General features: G+C 50.4%; 1 pseudogene; it reads right to left on the bottom strand.

The window, feature by feature from the left end:
* Positions 1 to 10,184: 10,184 nt before the first annotated feature.
* LOC138514522 (olfactory receptor 13G1-like) lies at positions 10,185 to 21,724 on the bottom strand (annotated as a pseudogene).
* Positions 21,725 to 22,031: the final 307 nt, after the last annotated feature.

Raw genomic sequence — 22,031 nt, 5'->3', positions numbered from 1 at the left:
CGCTTGGAAGGTGGTGGTGATCCTGAGTGTCCTGCGCCGCTCTGGACACTAGAGGCAGGAGCCCTGGTGGACTCTGTATCAGGAGTGTGGGATTGCACACTCAGCATGGGAGTTGGTGCAGGCATTGGCTCTAGTGTGATGGTGTCAGGGGGTATATCAGCAGCATGGACTAGGACCGACACTGTCCGTGCTGGGTGTGTGAGGGCTGGGGTGGATGGAGCCGCAGCTGCCCCTGCAGCCTCTCCGCCCTGCCTACTTGGTGCAGCAGATGACCTTGCTGCCCCAGATGCACGTGGCATGGTGACATCAACGTGCACCAGCGCACGTCTCATAGGCCTGCTGACCTGGAAGTCAGCCATGGAGTCAGCCAGGTCTGGTGCCACAATGGGCTGGTCCAACAAGGGCTGAGCATGGATGGTGTCAGCCACATCAGCCTCAACGGGGGGGGGGGGGGATTATGGGTGCCCTTGACTGGTCCTCCACACATGGGGGGACAGGCTCACCCTGCAAGTAACGACCACGTCCCCTACCGGATCCACCACGGCCACCACTTGTGGCTCTTCCACCTTTGCCACCCTTGCGGAATCCTCGCCTCCCAGCCATGGCACTGATGTTAATGTGCGTATGGGAGTGGCAGTAAAATATTGTCCTGGGCAATTGGGGGTCAAAGGGGTTGGGTACCAGATGGTAATTGTACCCTAGTGCTCTTGCAAGGCTGATTGTAACCCCTGGGGAAAGATGACGGGTCACGCTACGCACAGGAGCCCCAAAAAAGGGAGATGACGTGCACGCAACCCCTCCTAGACCACGTGTGCAGAAAGAAAAACCTGCACTACGCTGTGGCACCCAGTAACACAAGAATGAACGTATGCGTGTCACACGCAGCCTAGAATGACCTCTGAAGAGGTAGGCTACACACGGGGCAAGCACAGATGTTAGATACGTGCGTGACTCACCGTCTGCCAGGTAAAAGAGCGTGAAAAAGGAGCGCGTTTGGTTGACAACACCCCCGCCAAAAGAAGATATGTACGCTGTCTGAGGAGACAGGACAACAGTAGAAGGGAACACTGTTTGAGGCAACAGGCCCAGGTAAACCAGTAAAAGAGAAAAAGGAGAAAAATCTGTCAGAGGTAACAGGGAATACGAACTTGAAACGCCGTGAAGTAAATCGCGTGTGAACCGACAAGAAGTACAGAATTCACCCACTCGCTCTCCACGAAAAGCACGTACAAGGAAATGGTGTTCTACGCGTACCATTTATACAGGCCCACACGTCCAGCGTCACTTACGCGGCGTCTACGCGCTAGGGCCATTTCCACCAATTACACGCTTTGTGACTTATGCGTGTACGGCCATTTCCACCAATTACACGCTTTGTCACTTCTGCGTGTACGGCCATTTCCACCAATTACACACTTTGTCACTTCTGCGTGTACGGCCATTTACACCAATCACACGCGATGACACTCTGACGTGCAGTCTTTCCACGTGTGCTCTGTCATCACGTGCTGTGTGGGAAACACCTGTGCGGCTCACTTCACAGACGCGCTTACGCGCTGAGGGCCTTTGGTCCAATAGAATCGCGTATGCGTGCTGACACGCTTACGCGCTAAGGGCCTTTCCTCGGTTTTCACGCTGACGTGCAGGATTTTCACGTGCCAAATCACTCCGTACCAAGCTGGCCACGCGTAAGCACACGGAAGACCACGCTCCTGCCCAGAAGGCCGAACTACTGCCCCCCAGAGCCCCGAGCACGCTCCCACCTGCCATCTGCTGCTGCCTGACTGCCTGCTGCCCACGTGCACTGCCATTTGCTGCCTGCACATCAGCCAGGGGTGCTGTTGCTGTGACCACCCCTGCTGGAACCAAAGACTCCCGACTGGAATTCCATCGCTCCACAGCCCAGCCCCAGGACCCAGCTGCCCACCCACTCCTGCCTCTGGGGTTGTCATGTCGGGGCAAACACCATCTGTGACCACTGACAACCCCCGGCCAGAGAGGCAGAGGGGCACCAGCTTCAGTGCCACCGAAGTTGGTGTCCTGGTGGAGAAGTCCTGGGGCAGTATGATGCCCTCTTCGGAAGTTCCCGCGCCGACAAGGAAGGACGGACTCGGATCTGGACTGACATCGTGACTGCCATCAACGCGGAGGGGGTGGCAGTCCGGGACTTACAACATGTCAGGAAGCGCTGGGAGGACTTCAGGTCCAGGACCCTGAACAAGGCCCGGTGCCTCTTGAAGGCAGCGGATGCCAAGGGGCGCCGGGGCCACTTGTCGGAAGAACAGATGGGGGTCCTGGAACGCATATCCCCAGCGCTCCACGTCCAGGTCCTACAGAAGAGGACCCGTCTGGAGTCGAGCGGTGAGTGTACATGCATCCTGATTGTGAGCAGTGCGTGTGGTGATCATTCGCCATTGTGCCGGTTGCACATCTGTTTGTATGGGGTCGAGTATGGGTGGGGGTGTACAGGGCCGTGGGGCTGACACATGCGAGGGCTGTAATGTGTGAGACATGGATGGTGCTTGTGTGTGTGGGCTTGCATGGCAAATGCAGTTGTGCGTGCACACATGTTTGGATGAATGTGTATGTAAGTAGACATGTCCGTGATGTCAGGCATGTATGTTGTTTTCGGCTGCATGTATGAGCACTGTGTACATGTGCATGTGTGTGTATTTGACAAGGGTGCAACAGTGATGCAACATGGATGCATGTGACAGCGGTATGTGGAAGCCTGATTGGCAGATGTGACATGGATGCCCGTCTGAACAGTGCGACACTTGGCAGAGGTGTAGACATGCATGCAAGTGTGGTGGTGTGTGTACATGTGTGGTGCACTTCCTGTGTTGCATGTGATGTCTGGCTCCCCTTTGGCTGCTGATGCTGTTGTATGTGTAGGGATGGTGGTGGCAGTTGCGATATGGCTGTGGTATGGCTCATGTGTGCCAGTTGCAATGACATGTGTGTTGGGGATTGTGATGACATGTCTGAGGTTTGCCAATGCCACTCATGTGCAACTGTCATGCGTGTATGTGTCCATTGTACAGTGCCCTGATGCCTGTGTTTTGTTTCTCCCTGTCTGCAGCGTCAACTGATGAAGAGGGCGGAGAAGGTGCTGTGGAGCACAGCGGCGGGGATCCGACCGCCAGCCGGAGACGCAAGGCCCGGCTCCCCTCCCGTGTTGTCATCTCGTCGGGGAGTGAGGAGTCCGGTGCCGCGTCCCAGGCCGCAGCTGCCGGGGGGAGGTCCAAGAGGCGGAGGTTGCAGTTGGACTCCTCGGCAGCAGAAGGGGCAGCTGGGACCCCACAGGGCCCAACGGGGGAAGATGGCACGGAGTCATCCAGGTTGGTGGGGGGTTTGGTGGAGGAGGGGGCCGCGCAAGCACCAGAGACGGGGTCTGGAGGTGGGGATCCCACTGGTGCTAGTGGTGCAGTGCAGGACCAGGGACAGGAGGCAGCACAGGCGGCCGCGGAGGTGCCTGTGTGCAATCCTGTCCCCGATCCTGTCCTTGCATCATCTTGCACCAGCAGGGATGCCTACGTCTAGACCCGTTTTCAGCCAGGGGATGAGCTGACGTCAACTGGCCTTCCTCTGCCTGCGGACGTGGCCATCCAGGTCCGGGTTGAGCCTGTCCTGGTTGGTGTGGCGTTGCGTCAACGGGCCATGCGAGGTGACCTGCAGTCTTTTCATGGAGAGACTGCACGTCATCTCGAATGGCTCGTTGACCACGTCAGCCTGCTGGGACAGGTCACCCAGGCCGGATTCCGCTGTCTGATGGGGCTTGCTCCGACCCCCTCCTCAACTGGACCCCCTACGCGCCAGTCGTCCTCTGTGCCATCTTCCCACCCATCAGTCACCTGGGTGCCCTGTGGAGCTGCCTCTGACGGTGCGGCCATGCTGGTGGAGGAGGCATCCCTGCCACAGTCGGGAGTCGGAGGTCCAGCAGGGGTGGTCACATCAACAAGTGCACCCCAGCCGGCGGAGGATGTGCAGGCAGCAGGAGGCAGTGCACGGGCAGAGGCAGAGCAGCAGCAGCAGCAACATGGTGGGAGACATGAAGGCTCGGGGCTTTCGACATCGGAGGGGCAGGCATCGGCCGGAGGGCAGGGGGACCCAGGACAGAGAGTGTCTTCCGTGTGGCAGCGGTTGGGCCACGCCATAGGTGCGGAGCGGCAGCGGGCGGAAGAGGCGCGGCTCACAATGGTCAGGGCGGAGAACTCCATGCGGAGGGCCCTGAGGCGGGCCAAGTGCCTCGAGGCAATCCGCAGGGGGTTGGAGGAGGACACAGCGTCGTCCCTGCGGACCCTCGGGGCCATGGAACTGGACCGCCTCCGGGACATCGAACAGGAGTTCGATGATGCCCTGGCCCGGGACACCACGGAGTGAGAAGCTGGACTTGCCCGCCGCCTTTGTATATAGTTCTTTAGTTTTAGGTTTCCTTTCTTTCGTATTATGATTTGGAGTCGACGGACACTGCTCCACTTTTTGTATATAGTTGATTTTTAGGTACGTTTTTTAGTAGGTTTCCTTTGTTCAGTTGGGCTCATGGACCCTTGTTATTTTTGTACATAGTTCTTTATTGCATGGAGATTTTTTTACATTTGACTTTGGACAAAATTTTTTTCAATTTGGATTTCCAGTTTTTTTTTTTTATACGGACATGCAGCTTATTTTTTCTCATTCACATTGTAGTTTGTTTTCTTTCTTTAGCATTCTTTATTTTTTTCAATACAATTTTGTTTGCATACTTCACTGTGTGGTATCATCTCATTGGTTTCATGCATGTCATGTTGTGTGTTTTCCCATTCAATTGCAACAATTGTGTGTGACGGACATGGGTTCATTAGCTTCATGAACATTGGGGGTGTAACATGTGATTTCCATTTCCATGTGGGTGAATGGGTTACTTGGTAGGGCTTTTTGGCTGTGGAGGCTGACCATTACGCACATGATTGGGGATTGTGAGGACCTGGTGGGGGCTGCCCATGGTGGCAGGGGGGTGGGGGTGGTGGGAGACATGAGTGGGGGCCTGGTGGAGGATGCCCCTGCACTGCTGGGGGGTGGGGGTGCAGGGGGACATGAGTGGGGGCCTGGTGGAGGCTGCCCATGGTGGCAGGGGGTGGGGGTGGTGAGTGACATGAGTGGGGGCCTGGTGGAGGCTGCCCCTGCACTGGTGGGGGGTGGGGGTGGTGGGAGACATGAGTGGGGGCCTGGTGGAGGGTGACCCTGGATGCTGGGGGGTGCAGGGGGACATGAGTGGGGGCCTGGTGGAGGCTGCCCATGGTGGCAGGGGGGTGGGGGTGGTGGGAGACATGAGTGGGGGCCTGGTGGAGGCTGCCCATGGTGGCAGGGGGGTGGGGGTGGTGGGAGACATGAGTGGGGGCCTGGTGGAGGGTGACCCTGGATGCTGGGGGGTGGGGGTGCAGGGGGACATGAGTGGGGGCCTGGTGGAGGCTGCACCTGCACTGCTGGGGGGTGGGGGTGCAGGGGGACATGAGTGGGGGCCTGGTGGAGGCTGCCCCTGCACTGCCAGGGGTGGGGGTGGTGGGAGACATGAGTGGGGGCCTGGTGTAGGGTGACCCTGGATGCTGGGGGGGTGGGGGTGCAGGGGGACATGAGTGGGGGCCTGGTGGAGGGTGACCCTGGATGCTGGGGGGTGGGGGTGGTGGGAGACATGAGTGGGGGCCTGGTGGAGGGTGACCCTGGATGCTGGGGGGTGGGGGTGGTGGGAGACATGAGTGGGGGCCTGGTGGAGGATGCCCATGGTGGCAGGGGGGTGGGGGTGGTGGGAGACATGAGTGGGGGCCTGGTGGAGGATGCCCATGGTGGCAGGGGGGTGGGGGTGGTGGGAGACATGAGTGGGGGCCTGGTGTAGGGTGACCCTGGATGCTGGGGGGTGGAGGTGCATGGGGACATGAGTGGGGGCCTGGTGGAGGGTGACCCTGGATGCTGGGGGGTGGGGGTGGTGGGAGACATGAGTGGGGCCTGGTGGAGTGTGACCCTGGATGCTGGGGGGTGGGGGTGGTGGGAGACATGAGTGGGGGCCTGGTGGAGGATGCCCATGGTGGCAGGGGGGTGGGGGTGGTGGGAGACATGAGTGGGGGCCTGGTGGAGGATGCCCATGGTGGCAGGGGGGTGGGGGTGTTGGGAGACATGAGTGGGGGCCTGGTGGAGGCTTCCCCTGGATGCTGGGGGGTGGGGGTGGTGGGAGACATGAGTGGGGGCCTGGTGGAGGATGCCCATGGTGGCAGGGGGGTGGGGGTGGTGGGAGACATGAGTGGGGGCCTGGTGGAGGATGCCCATGGTGGCAGGGGGGTGGGGGTGGTGGGAGACATGAGTGGGGGCCTGGTGGAGGATGCCCATGGTGGCAGGGGGGTGGGGGTGGTGGTCGACATGAGTGGGGGCCTGGTGGAGGGTGACCCTGGATGCTGGGGGGTGGGGGTGCAGGGGGACATGAGTGGGGGCCTGGTGGAGGCTGCCCATGGTGGCAGGGGGGTGGGAGACATGAGTGGGGGCCTGGTGGAGGCTGCCCATGGTGGCAGGGGGGTGGGGTGGTGGGAGACATGAGTGGGGGCCTGGTGGAGGGTGACCCTGGATGCTGGGGGGTGGGGGTGGTGGGAGACATGAGTGGGGGCCTGGTGGAGGGTGACCCTGGATGCTGGGGGGTGGGCGTGGTGGGAGGCATGAGTGGGGGCCTGGTGGAGGATGCCCATGGTGGCATGGGGGTGGGGGTGGTGGGAGACATGATTGGGGGCCTGGTGGAGGATGCCCATGGTGGCAGGGGGGTGGGGGTGGTGGGAGACATGAGTGGGGGCCTGGTGTAGGGTGACCCTGGATGCTGGGGGGTGGGGGTGCAGGGGGACATGAGTGGGGGCCTGGTGGAGGCTGCCCATGGTGGCAGGGGGGTGGGGGTGGTGGGAGACATGAGTGGGGGCCTGGTGGAGGCTGCCCCTGCACTGCTGGGGGGTGGGGGTGGTGGGAGACATGAATGGGGGCCTGGTGGAGGCTGCCCCTGCACTGCTGGGGGGTGGGGGTGCAGGGGGACATGAGTGGGGGCCTGGTGGAGGCTGCCCCTGCACTGCTGGGGGGTGGGGGTGGTGGGAGACATGTATTGTTGATCAGTAGTGCAAGGTGACATGTGGGTTGGCTGGGGGGCATGCCCATGGTGAATGGGCTGCCTGCGGGACATGGGCAGGGGTGCAGGGTAGTCCCCCGTGGTGTGGGCTGCCTGCAGGGGCCGTGGAGGTTGTGGAGCGTACACCTGGGATGACCCACACGGCCAATTCACGTGTAGTACTCCCCAGAACCCCTGAAATACACATTCCCTGCTGGTATCGCGTGTGCAACTTCGCGCGCACCCCTGAAATACATGTACCCTGCTCGCACTGGCCCAATCGCGTGTGTAACTTCCCGCGCACCCCTGAAATACACGTACCCTGCTCGCACTGGGACAATCGCGTGTGAAACTTCCCGCGCACCCCTGAAATACACGTACCCTGCTCGCACTGGGACAATCGCGTGTGGAACTTCCCGCACACCCCTGAAATACACGTACCCTGCTCGCACTGGGACAATCGCGTGTGCAACTTCCCGCGCACCCCTGAAATACACATACCCTGCTCGCACTGGGACTATCGTGTGTGGAACTTCCCGCGCACCCCTGAAATACACGTACCCTGCTCGCACTGGGACAATCGCGTGTGCAACTTCCCACGCACCCCTGAAATACACGTACCCTGCTCGCACTGGGACTATCGCGTGTGCAACTTCCCGCGCACCCCTGAAATACACATACCTTGCTGAAATCGCGTGTGGAACTTGCCGCGCACCCCTGAAATACACATACCTTGCTGAAATCGCGTGTGGAACTTGCCGCGCACCCCTGAAATACACGTACCCTGCTGCAATCGCGTATGCAACTTCCCGCGCACCCCTGAAATACACGTTCCCCGCTTGGCGTTTGCTGTTTGGCAGCCCGGTGAACTGGTCCAGGGTTTGCGCAGCCCTTTGCGATGATTTAGCGATTTTGATGGCTTTTCCTTGCGCGAGGGCGTTCTTGGGGGCGTTACTGGCGCTGCTGCAGGGTCGCTGCGATTCTCTGCGCCACGGCTGGTTTGGAAGCCTGAAATCCATGAATACGCTGTGCGCGGAAATCGGTTTTAGCGCACGTGCCTGGCGCAGTCAATCGCACGCGGACACTCTGCGCCAGCCGCTTGCGACACTTTTCTGCGAAATTCTATGAATTACCCTGGTAGTGTTTATTTTCCTACAAGAAAAACAGCTAACACATGTTTCGACCCCTGGTCGTGAAGGCCTACATTTGATCTGAAACCAGTTATGATCAATAATTGTGGATTTCTCATAAACCCGCTTTAGCATCAAAATTGCTTCCAAAAGAGTAGATTGTTAGTGCATTTTAGTGTGAAATAGTAGATTGAACATCACTGAAGGAGCCGAAAGGCGATTCCACAAACTAACAAGATTTGTGCAAGGAATTTCCATTTAACTCAGGCCATTCAACAACATACATACCAGAAATGGTTCCATGAAACGTAGATCCTTTCAGTCTACTATTTCACACTAAGATGCACTAATAATCTACTCTTTTGGAAGCAATTTTGATGCTAAAGCGGGCTTATGAGAAATCCACAATTATTAATCATAACTGGTTTCAGATCAAATTTAGGCCTTGAAAACGACCATGGGTCGAAACACGTGTCGGCTGTTTTTCTTATAGGAAAATAAACACTACATCTTGCAAGATTTGGACTTTTGCAACGTCTATCTAAAATATTTTTCCGGATTGAGAGGACTGACTTTGAGCGCAAAACACTCCCCCGAAGTCTAATCTACAATATATTATATTATATCATATTATGTTAGTCTGGTGCTTGCAATATGTACACCTTTTTCTATGATCCTTTCCCTTTTTTAAATTGTATTTACTCTAGGCAAGCCCAGAGAAAATGTGTCTGGTGTCTTATTAGGCATTGGAACCTTTAGCGCAAGCTTATCCTAAATTCTCCTGATTGTGCTGCTATTAGCAGAGCAGTTCTTCCCTCCCTGAATCACATCACATTGATGCACATGGATTATATTGGGCAAAGTACCTGTTTCTGAACGAATTAACAATGTGGTGTGCATTTCTTTCATTCTAAGGCTGAAAGCTAGCCCTCAACAACATAGAAGAGTTTATTATTGTCAGTAGATAGACATAAATGTGTGTGACAAACTAGAGTGCTCCATTTAGCTGTGTTTCAAGAGCGAGCGAGCTACATTAAGATCCATAACCTAACAGGTTTAGCTCCATTCTGAAGCTGGCAGATTCTGGCTTTTCAGTGGCAAACTGGATGTGCCAGAGACATGACTGTGTCCTTAAATTACATGCTTCCAGGAACGGATCAGGTCAGAACAGGTGGGATATTCCCTCAGATGTGTTAAAAGCACTTCGTGCTGTGGGGCATGGCTATTTCTGGTCCCAGAGACTAGCATGATTATGATATACTGTGTCTGGCTTTAAGAGTACTATAAAATGCATGTACAATCTTTCAAAATGGAGTTTGGAAGCAGAAGGAAAGCACAGTGGACAAAGAGATGAATCATATATGGAACCTTGAACCTATTTCTAAAGTTCAAAGATTTGTATTGCTACCTACAAGCCATCAAAGATTCCAATGAGCAACCAGCTAAGGCTAGAGTTTCATGCAGGAATTTTAGCAGCTCTCAGTCTCAAGGCTTGATATGATATGATAGGTTAACCTGTGTTGCTCCGTGTCGTCTTGCTTCCAAGGCGAGCACGTTGCCCCTGAGCTATCCTCCAGAGATGATTAATTCCAATACATTCCTCACATGTGCCCCCATAGACGTTCAAGTGTAGTGCAAGCCTGACATTTAAAAAGAATAATAATTTGAGCAGCACTGGTGTATTTGATCCTGACATGGATGTCATAGCATTGTTGTCCCAATGAATCAAAGGATGATTGACCTTGACTTGGATTCATTGCATTTTCAATCTGGATTCGGAGGCTTCTTCAGACCACCACAATTGTTTACATCTGGAGCAAGCTTTCCAGTGCACCCATCACAAAGAATACAAGTGGAAAAGTAATTACAAATATTTTACCTAAATAAACCCCTGATAGCCCAGCCTGCTTGGTTGGGTGACTTACATAAATATCTACGCAGGCCTACGCCCTTTGAGGAAGGGCTTGTCGACCAAATAATTTTTTAATGGCATTGATGACTTTTTTGTTCCTCAGACTATATATAATAGGATTTAGAACTGGAGAGACTATAGCGTACACGGCAAACACTACCTTGTCAGCCTCCAGCTTGCCACTGAATGCAGGCGTACATACGTGTATATGACGCCACCGTAAAATATGCTGACTACAGTCATATGTGAGGCACACGTCGCAGCAAGGTAAGAGCAAAATGCCGGTGAAACTAGCCTCTGTAATAAAGATGATAGGGATTTTGATGATCACCGGGTTTGTGGCTGCCTCTGTATGGCGGTACAACTATGCTATCAATATTTTTGCTGTTCCTAAATCTAATATACCCCCACCCCCGGCTGCAACAGGTGTTACGTCAGGTGGTACTAGCAAAATTAGACACAAGGGTAATAGAGTTAAACGCAGCAAATACTCAGAGAATAAAGATATTGACAACTACATACAAAATTCAGCGCACGTCTCTAACAACATGTGGTACCAACACATGACCAAAATAGGTAAACAAACAACAGAAGAAGGCTGCTACATCTGCTCATTGATCCCATACGCCATGAGTGCATCCCGAACTTTTGTTGCCACGGAAATAGATGAAAAAACAGCACAATGTATAATATACCTGGCACTGTTCCAAACAAAAGGGAGATTTCAAGGGAACACGGTACACCCGGTATGGAAATCACGTGACACATACCCGTACGAAAATAACTTCCTTAAGAGTTATTTGAGCTACCACAAGACCAGCCTACATGCCGAAGCATTTAGATACCTAACAAGCGGCCCTGAGAAAGGAGAAACGAAGAAAGTTACATTACAGTACCTACCATGTGATTGGTACGCCACTGAAGCTGCTGGTAAACAAGGATGTTGGGAAAGACCACTGATAATAATAACAGGAAAGGTGTACCTGGGTGACAAATGGGACATAGGAGTGGTTGGCAGCAACATGGTAACGAGAGAAGATACTACAACTATTGCAGAGCACAACAACAGATGTTGGATGACTTGGGTCAAGTACGTACCCATGCTAACATGGATAGAAAAGGATGATGACCCAATAACGATACTGCCGATGATTGCACCTAAGATATGCTACCAGCACAAAGGAGACGTAGATGTAGGATACAACACTAACTGTGCAAGTGTGACAGAGCTACCTGAGGGGGGAGCAGGAACAGCAGTAGTAATGGACCATTACTGGGCCTGTGGAGACAAGGCGTACCACAAACTGCCCCCTTTGTGGAATGGTGTATGCACTATAGTACACGTTAATGTACCATCACTAGTGGTGCCCCAGAAACATGTGAATATGGCGAATTTCCCCAAGATGGATGAAGGGAACTAAAGGAAGAAGAGATCTGCACAGCCTCGGAAAGGGCCAGAGAACCGACGCAACGGCAACAACACTGTCCTCAACAGAAGGAAAAGACAAGGAGAACCTCTGACAGGAAATTACCTGTGGGGAAGGTCGGAAACAGCACTCACCTCAATTCCGCCGGAACACAGACTATTCAGCAGAGCAGCTATGTTCTTCTCCTCAATAATACATCCTGGACTGCAGGCCTACGCAAACGCAAAATGGCTCCAGATAACTAGGTGGGAACTAGTGATGACAATTAACTCTACAGTAAATGGATTCAACGCAATAAAAGAGGAATTGCGAGCAGTAAGAATGGTTGCACTACAGAACAGATATGTACTGGACCTCCTCACAGCAATGGAAGGAGGAGTTTGCGCAAAGATAGGACAATCATGCTGTACATTCATTCCTGCTAACGATGCTGACAATGGTACACTCACGGAAGCAGTATCACAATTGGCCCAGATGCACTCCAAAATGATGGACGAAAGTAAAGGTGTAAAAAAGGACGAAAGCTGGTTTTCGACGCTATGGTCATGGATGCCATCTTGGCTGCCGGACGGACTGAAGATCATAGTTGGATGCATTATTTTGGCTGGAGCTGCACTTATCTTAATAAGGTTTTGGAAGCCCGGAAGGCACGCACCACAGATGAGATGATCGAAATGGTCGGTATGCACCCCTTGATGCCAGCAGATGACGGCCAACACGCAGGAACCATAATAAAAGAGAGAGAGAGGTTGCGCAACCAGATCATCACTAATCACCTGGACCCACCATCTGTGAAGCTCGAGAACCCAAGAAACCCGAGGAGCTACATAGGGAAATGGGTATATTGCACACCTGGAGGAACCTGTGTATATATGTACTGGTCATTTGAAGACCATGTCAACCACTATGGACATTTGGGAGGAGTGACTAAAATATGGAGAGTAAGAGGAGATAAGGAAAAGGATATGTTTGTGGTCGACAAGTCGACCAGAGGGGGGACTGAAGTGGGAAAAGCGACCAAAAGGCTCCCACCAATCCCCTCTCAACCATGGCCTAGAGGATCACTGCCCAGGCACCCGCCGCGAGAGGAGTTTGCCCATCTCCCAGACGACCAAATACCCTGGTACAAGAACATACGAATGTGCCCACTCGCATGCCCACCTGCATGCCCACCAGCCTGCCCTGCAAATGCCGACACCTGCGGCATGGATGAACTTGACTAAACCATCTAGCACCAAATCAACACATTGTTAGAGATGCCATGACGACCTAGCTAACGGTCTGCACAGTCGTGCAACATACACACTGGACACTCCCACATCAATTCACACGAAGAACATGCTCAAGTGCTATGACGTAGGCGACGGACATACTCACGGACGTGCATCTTTATTATTTTTAACATAGGCTTTTCAGATGCAGAAACGCAAGACGCATAATGAACTTATCTAAAAAGGCTTGCTCACGCTTCTTCTAAAACCATGTACCGTAATGAGGAATATAACGAAGACACGACACTGAAGATAGAACAACACGACACCATAACCTACAGCGCCCTACATTAAATGGTTTCTCCTATGCACCAGGCCCAAGTAGGCCGCAAGCAAAAGCTTTCATGAACATTGAATGAGCAAGGGTTCGGTTGCTGACCCTGCAGAATGAGCCCAGCGAAAGCAGACAGTCAAGGGCACAACGTTGCAAACTTGCATACCGCAAGCCGACGCCAAGGCCGCACATTCAAGATAAGATTGCTTTCTGCAGACAGACATTTTTTAATTATGCACAAATGCGAATAAATCACGGCAACCCAGTGTGCTTTTTTTTCTTTCCGGGAAAGAAAGACATTTTCTCAAGGACTCGCACAACATTTGAAACATAAATTGTAACAAGAATGGCGCAGCCCAGCGCCCAGAGCCCAGGTGCGAACTGCTTGTTCAGCTAAAAAGTTATGGGAACAAGGTCATATTACAACAAGTTAGAATTAGGTAAGGGGGGCTGGCACAGCTAAATCAACCCACTGAAGCAAAAGGTTAATATCCAATTGTCAGTCTCTCTATAAGGGCTACATAGGTAACCTACCACTTAGCAGCCAATAGCAGGAGGAGATAGGTTTCTGGGAGCTGATCCAATTCTGTGAGGTCAGCCTGCAGTGTGATTACAAAGCTGGCTTGCAAGCCAGCCCCGGGGAGACGGCGCCTGAACTCTCGATGTGCACGATGCTCTGCGTGTTTTTTTTTCTTTTGCTGCCCAGAAATAAACGCAGTTTGGAACATGCTGCTGCCTGCTTGGGACTCTGTTGCATTTCTGGGGGCCATATGGGAGGTGTTGGGGTCTCCCATAGAAGGTAAGGGTATGGCTGCTGGCCCCCACTGCCCTGGTGGGGGTCCAGTTTCTCCCCAACAAGTTGGTGCCCTCTGTGAGGCTCATTGCTCATTGTAACATGGGTGAATGAGCACTGCCTGCGCAAGCCCTGCGTTGAACTGAACTCCCTGCCGCCGACTCAAGGAAGCTGTGGGACCCTCGCCTGCACCTGAAGACCACCGGAAAACGCGTAACCGGCTAAAGGCTTCGGGGCCACTTGGAAATACCCCGCTTAAGGGCAGGTGAGAGCCCTGCAGGAGAAGGGGTCCGGTGAAGCGCCTTGAGGGGGTGTCCAGCAGCGGAGCAACTGCCAGTGCAGCATAGGAAAATGTAAGTCAACCAGCAACATGGGCTTTGAGGGGGGGAAATGTTTAAAGTATTATGATGCATTGTTGATCAGTATGTTGCAGAAATGTTAAGTTCTTTTGTTTGGGTAGAAACTGGGGGAGGGATTGTAAATTGGGTGGTGGGTGATTGTACATTGTCGCAAAATTCAGCGCATTGGTGGTGATCGGCACGTGAATTGTAGTTGGGACTGGGGCGGTGGCAGTGGTCCCTTCTTGTGTTTTTGAGCCTATTGGGTGGGGTAGTGACTCCCTACATATAGAACAGGAGTGCCGCGCTGATTGGTCTGGATGGTGATTTCATGTACGGGGTCTGGATTTCCTATGAATTGACGTTATAGATCAATGAGTAGATGAGGTTCCCTGCTAATTGAGCGTTTTAGTTCAGTGAGTGGATGATAGTTGGCTGGTTGTCCCCTGGTGAGGAGCGTATCACACGTGAGGCGACGCAGCGTGTGCAGTCCAATTATAAGAGTTTTATTGTGGTTTACCTTGTTCCAGTTGAGACAAGAAGACAGCTGTGGGGATTGTGGGGTTTTATTTTGGGATTTTTGTGGGGTTGGGAGAAATGAGTTATTGTTCTGTGTATGCACATTTGTCTGTTCATTTGTACTGTGTTTTTAGTTTGGTGATGTCACCTTCAGATTGATGCATAGGACACAGAATTTTGATGGTGAGGAGATAGTGGTGTGGTTTTGGATTTGGAGAATAGGTGACCCAGAGGCGGTGTGTGGAAGACACATGCGCAAGATTGTGGGGGTGTGCAGGAGAAGGCAATGGTTTGGTGAAGATGGGCTGCACGTGGAGTGCACTGGCTAAGGTGCGGAGCCAAGAAGGCTCACAGAAGTTGAAAAATGTTCAACTATCTTCTAACTTTTGCTCCCTGAACAGCGGACTATCGAAATTTTCGAATTGAATAGAGGTAAAATGTATCACACAATACAGAAATGACTCCCCTTCACCTGTTGTGTAGCACACAGCTTCCATGCTGAAATAAGTAAGTAAAAAAGACCATGGCTGCTCATAGGCGGCTTCTCCAGAAGCGTGCAGCAATTGCTAAGGACACACATACACAGCACTTACACGGGAATAGCTTTAAAAGCATATGGCTACAGTTGAACTGTGTGCACGAAGGAAAGGGAAGATGCGAGGGGTCAGCTGATGCTGAACCAGCGCGAGCAGAGGGAAGAGGGGACTCACCCTTCTGAACCTCCGGGAGTGTAATATTTGATGACACAGGGGCAGAGAAAGGCAGATGAGGACAAGTAGGCACAAAATAAATTATTAAAGTATGCAATGGGAGGGACAGTTAAAAACAGCCTCAACACACACGCACAAGAATCACAATAGCAGTGTCAACAATCACCACAATATGCACCGCCCATGTGGGGAGGATACATGGGGCAGGATGGGATCATTTCAGCAGACACCACAAGCACCAACGCAGGTACTGTCACCACCACATGTACAGACACAACAAATGACAGCACCACTACCCCAGGACTGACTAGAATCACAACACAGGGGCACTGCACAGCAGCCAGCACCCATACAGAACACTGACATAATAGCAATGGTACCGGTTACATGACTGGGTGGGGTCTTCCTGATGGGGAACAAACCTTTCAAAGGACATAGATTGACATTATACCGCTAATAGGACAGCCCAAGACAAACTTGATTTGACTCACTCTGCCACGCACACTCATGCTCCACCTCCCCAACAGAGCGGGCGAGACGCGCGCCGACACACACACTCATGCACACTCAATAATGCAGAGGACAATTGAATAGGGGTGGTGATAGGTATCAAAACATTTTCTTTTCTGGGTGACAGTGGGGCGACTAGGCCATGCATTAGGGAAGAGACATTTGTGACATCATGAGCGATGTGGATATGTCCACCTTATTAACAGAGAAATCCATAACTTGTTAAACACCAGACATACACATGTTGAAAGTAAGGAAGATTGTTTAAGCATAATGGGGGTGCACGGTACAGAGGGGGGTGCATAATGATAGCGCATCACAAGAGAGTACATTTAGCTACATTTTGAGCACACATCTTTCAGTGAGGAGACTGGGCTCATGAATACACGATTAACACAGAACAATTAAATGAGACACACAAGGTGGAAGAAGGTGCACTTGAGGGGGGAGGCCTACATTTCATTGACAGTTCACCACAGGAGGAGAGAAATAGGGGTACGGGGTGGATGATCCATGTTCCCAACAGAATTAATTTGGCGACAAAATGACAGTGCAAGTGGTAATGCCACTACCGCTTTTGAAAATAGCACTGGCACAAATGCATTTGCCAACACACATAGGGAAAGAGGTCATTGCTGCACGAACTGGAGAATGATGGTTGTATTAACATTTGAGAGCAGATAATGGGGGAGAAATATATTGTTTAAATGTAACAGTAATTAAAGTAGTGGAGTAATAAAATACTAGACTAAATGAGTAATTAACAGAGTAGGTAGGGTTTAAAAAGTGGACATGGGGTGGGATAGAGAGAATGGGAGTAAATTGTGAGGGTTGGGTTTGAAAGAAAAGAGGAAATTAGTAAATAAATAAATAAGTAAATAAATAAATAAATAAATAAATACAAAGAGGGGGGAGAGACAGGTAGCGAATAATTGGTAGCGAATTTCATTAGTACCAGCTTAAAGTGCCTGCAGTTCACTGCGAGGCACGCCCTGAGAAGTGAGAGAGGAGCCATAGAAAAAAAAAAAGATTTAAAAACCCTGCGATTATCTTAACTAAGTAACATGGTGCACTTAATTTAGAAACACAGCCACCCTATATGACAAACTTACCACCCTGATGTTTCCCTATTTAGCTTGTCAGTGCCTGATGCCCCACGGGACAAAGGCACGCACTATAAATAGCTTACAACAAAAGCACAGTAGATATAAAGCTCCAAAGGCCCATTTGTACACTAGCACCTAAATTGCATATATATGATCCAAGTGTGTAATGAGTATCTTCACATAAATTAAGTGCCTACCCATTTTCTGGGTACATTTCGAATTGTGTAACAATTTACAGTCAGACCGCCATTGAACGCCACCAGGTGGTGACAGGATGGTGCATAGGTGTACCATTGGCTCCTCCCACTAGGACATTGAATAGTGTGAGAGTAGTGAAGACAGGTTAGGTCAAGAAATTGAAGAATATGTAAATTCTCAGGTCTCAAGCGCTTCCATTTCATTTCTCGCCAGATATAAAGGACCCAGGGCAGGCCTGAAGACAACAGACAACCAACACCCAATGGTTATGGACTACAGTGGGACATTTTCCCCTCCTGACAGACTTTGTTAGATGTGTGAGGTGTCAAGCCCTACAAAGCGGTGGCCACCGTGGCAACGAGGGAGCAACGATCAACAGGGCCAACGCAAGATTTTCATGAACTGCAAAATAGCACGAACACTCCCGAGTTAGGGAAACATGGCCATCCTATGGTCCAAAGCACACTAGCAACTAGAATAGGGACTGACACACGCATTCCCAAAGTTTAATTGAGGATCATATTACATTTTGTGCACCTACAGCTGTAACACTGTTTTGTTTCTTCTCTTTTCCCGACACATGCAGGTTGTTGCGTATGTATGCTGTTAGAAATGTGTAGGAAATTTCCTTAATGTTATCTTCCATTAGAAATTGTGAGGCCTACTGATTAAAACATCGTGAAGCATTCCCCACTCAATTGCCCACCCTATCAAGAACCTCAGACCCCTTAGAGCATGTTTCCCTGAAGTATATTTCCTTGCTTCCATTGAATAAACAGCCCAAGATTTTCCCTCCCCATATTGAGAAATTTTGAAAACACGAAATGTCCAGGGGGAGGTTTGATTTTTGCCCTTAGTGATTATTTAGTTTGCGGAGCTTTAGGTTACTAACAAGTACTAACTATTAAAGCCTTTCTTGCGATTTTCAGGCAGGCAACTTTATCATCTCATCAGCTGCAAGGACCCTGCAGCGTAAGTGGTTATGGGCAAGCAAATAAGGACTTTTACCTTCACGATGGGACTATTAATGATGAACGAAATAATGGGGGTGGTAATTTGAAAATTATTTGTAATAGTGAGCATTACCGCTGTATCCCCTGCTAACATTCCCTAACCTAAGCAGGAAGAGTTACGGCGTCAGTGGGTGAGGAAAAGCTGCTGCTAAAGTAAGGAGAGTTAAGGGCAGACACAAAGGGAGTAAAACATACACATAACACACATATCAGAAGTGACCAACAACATGCACACATGTACAAAATTGGTAGGGACACCGCTGGAGAGAGCTGTCCTGACTGTTCTTTAACATATGCCGGAAGAGAATTGATTACAACAGAAATTACTACAGCAGAGCACGACGCCCATGTATGACAAGGTGCGAAGAAGATTGCAAGGGAAGACAGCAACATTGAGATTGAAAAAAAAAAAAAGGGGGGTAATCCCTTATGGAAGATGATCACATAAAGCAGCTAGTTGGAGAACAACTGTATGTGGAAAGTGACCAGAGAGAGAAGAAACAACGAGCAAATGCACAAGTGAGCAAGCTGCAAGAGAAAAATAAATAAATAAATAAATAATAAAAGAAGAAAGAAAAACAAAAAGAGAAGAAAAAATAAAATAAAAGACAAAAATATGATAAGTGCCTAACGGAGTGAGAGAAAAGAGCAAAGATGGTCACTTGGGTGGAGAATGAAGAAGGACGTATACTGTTAAGGTACCAACGTTATGTTACCAGCACAACAGTGACAAGAAGTGGACAATCATTCTGGATGAGAGAAGGTTGAGAAAAGTTGCGAGATGAGAGCAGGAACATCACGGCTTATGGACTACTATTGAGCACATGCATCCAAAGATCAAGAGAAACTACCACTGAATTGGGGAGGAGAGTGTTCATTGGTGCGCATCAGCATGCCCTTGTTGGTGATGACCAAGGAATATGTGAAGAGTGACACATTCACCAAGATGGAAAACAACGGAAGAAGAGAAACAGACAGAGGAGTAAAAAGAGGGGGGAATTACTTCTCGAGCGAGACAGAAGAATAATTGGGTGAAGTACCAGCATACTAAAGAATGATCAGCAAAACTGCATCTAAAAAGAGAAAGCAAAGAACTAGCTAGTGCTTGAATGGTAATGGAGGGCATCATGACTGCCTCGTTAATTGAAGGTGATAACGGAAGGACTAGTACCAAGCACAGCATCATTGTGCAAGATAGAGATACATTGCAAGAGAACAACAGAAGAAGTTATCGGAATGCAAATAAGAGATATGGTGAAAGGAAGAGCCGGACTAAGATAGCGGTGTGCAACATGGTTCCAGCAGTAATAAAGGTGGCCACTCCCTGTGATCAGAGGAAGTACGAAGGGAAGTGAGTGTGGTAGAACACAGAAGGAGAACACTCCTATATGTACTGTTCATCAACAACAATGCAAAAATTATGGACACTTCAAGGAATTGACAAAGATATGCAGACCGGAAGGAGGTGAATGTTGCTTGGTGGTGTGGTCGACAAAGTCGACCAGAGGGGGGACTGAAGAGGGAAAATCGAGATCAAACCCATGCCCCCTCACCCCAGGCGCATATACAGAAGAACAGCAGGAAGAACAAGGAGCGCACTTATCATTTGAACCAGGCCCCAGCGCACCCATGGGTGACAAATATGCTGAAACACACCCACTTCACCAACAGTGCAACTTCCATGCTACATTACAATCAATGCTGCAATATCAGAATCTACAAACACAAAAATCCCTATTTAAAGGCTTGCAAATGCCTATATGAATTAACATGGTCTAAATGCACAGTGTAAAGCCATGTTTCAGGAAAATTACAGCCAAGTTCATTTCTCTCACTGAACACTGGCTGCGGGAGCCTTCAGCAATGTTCCGCGCAAAATCTCCGACCTGCCAAGGTCGCACCTGCAAGATAAACCCGGCACACAGTGAAAAATATAATATTAATTGTGCAGAATTCTGCCTCAACCACGGTCCCTACCTCACGTGACCGAGCCGAACTTGATAGGGTGCCAAGCCCAGGAGGAAGAAGGCGTCTGGGTCCCCCGTCTCAAGACACAGGCAGATACAATTAAGCGACTCAACAGACATCTGCGATGGTGGGAGTAGTCGGCCTTCCTGCTCATGAATAAGTCCTCACATTGTCTGCACACACCCATAGTGAAACATTGTTGCAAGTGACAGGTGCACCGCAAGCTGGGAACAGCGATGGTCCCAGACTGGGGGGCTCGCGGGTGAACCAATCAGAACATGGGACCCTTATCACTGACGCCATTCACATTGACCAATCCTCAGGGGTCTTCATGTAACACTTTTTATGTATCAAACTGAAGGGACAACCCAAGTATACCACCAGACTGACCCTTGACCAATAACCAAGTCTTCTATACGTATGCTATACTAACCCTACCACTCGGGGAACCAATCCAGAGTGGCGATAGGTTTTTTGTTAATTTTGCTAAGGTGACGCAAGTAGCGTGTCACGCTAAGGTAAAAAGGGCATGCAAGCCCCACGATGTTGAGAGAGTGTCAGGACGGACGCGTACGATCCTTGGCCATCCCTGCCGTTTTGTTTAATAAACAGCAGAATCACCTTGCTTCTTGCGTGTGTCTCATACTCTATCTTTTGGGATATACGGGAGGAGTTGGGGCCTCCCTGCCCGGAGGTCCGCGGACGGCCCAGCCGGCCCCGGGAGAATTTCGCCCCGACAAAAGCCTTTTTCTTCTCATCTGCAGATCGGATTTTTAGAATGGTGGATATGATGTAGGTGTAAGATACAGCAGTCAAAAGAAAACAGATCATTCCCAGTAGGACATCTGATGCCACAATCACCACATCATTCACAAAAGTGTTTGAGCTGGCAAGCTTGAGCACTGGGAGGATCTCACAAAAGAAGTGATCAACTATTGTCTCTACAGAAAGACAGTTTTAATATGAGACTAGTGTGTGTCAAGGAATTTACACACCCCACCACCCAGGCAGCACCCGCCAGAACTGCGCACGCCACCCTGTTCATGATGACTGAGTACCGCAATGGGAAGCAGATTGCAACATAGCGGTCATATGCCATTACTGTCAGAAGAACAAGCTCAGTGCTGAGGGCTGAAGTAAACAGATAGAGTTGAGCGACGCACCCGTTGTAGGAGATGGCCAGTCTGTTCATGATAAGGATGTCCAGCATTTTTGGTATGGCAACGGTTGTACAGCAGATATCCAGGACTGACAGGTTGATTGGGAAGAAATACATTGGTGTGTGAAGGTGGTGGTGTGCGCTGATGATGATGATGGCGATGAGGACATTGCCCACTAAGGCCAACATATATATGAGTATGAAGTTGAAGGAAAGGGTTGGCTCAAGACTTGGGTGCTTCGAAAGACCAATTAGAAGGAATTCCTTGAGGTCTTCCTGGTTCATATCTCCTGCACAGGAAAAGTGTGACTGGGAATGAAGAAACATGAATGAATGATGACACGGACAGTAGCAGTCTGATTGATAAATCATATACATACCCTGATTCTAAAAACTGCAGCAATAATTGTATGCATATTGGAGAATCTATCTGTGCTTCATCCAGCCCAGTTAGCAGCCACATATTTGGCTGTTAACTGTGTTACCTTCGTTTGTCTCCACATTTCATACATGTCCTTCTATTTGCTGTACTTTAATAGGTAATGTCTGGTTATTGTTGCATATGCTGCTAGAAAATTCGATGCCAAACAAT

This window comes from Ambystoma mexicanum, chromosome 12, assembly GCF_040938575.1.
Source record: "Ambystoma mexicanum isolate Mex_15411 chromosome 12, UKY_AmexF1_1, whole genome shotgun sequence".
In the NCBI taxonomy this organism is placed as follows: Eukaryota; Metazoa; Chordata; class Amphibia; order Caudata; family Ambystomatidae; genus Ambystoma; species Ambystoma mexicanum.
The sequence above is the reverse complement of the archived record's forward strand: the minus strand, read 5'-3'. Positions and strand labels throughout refer to the sequence as shown.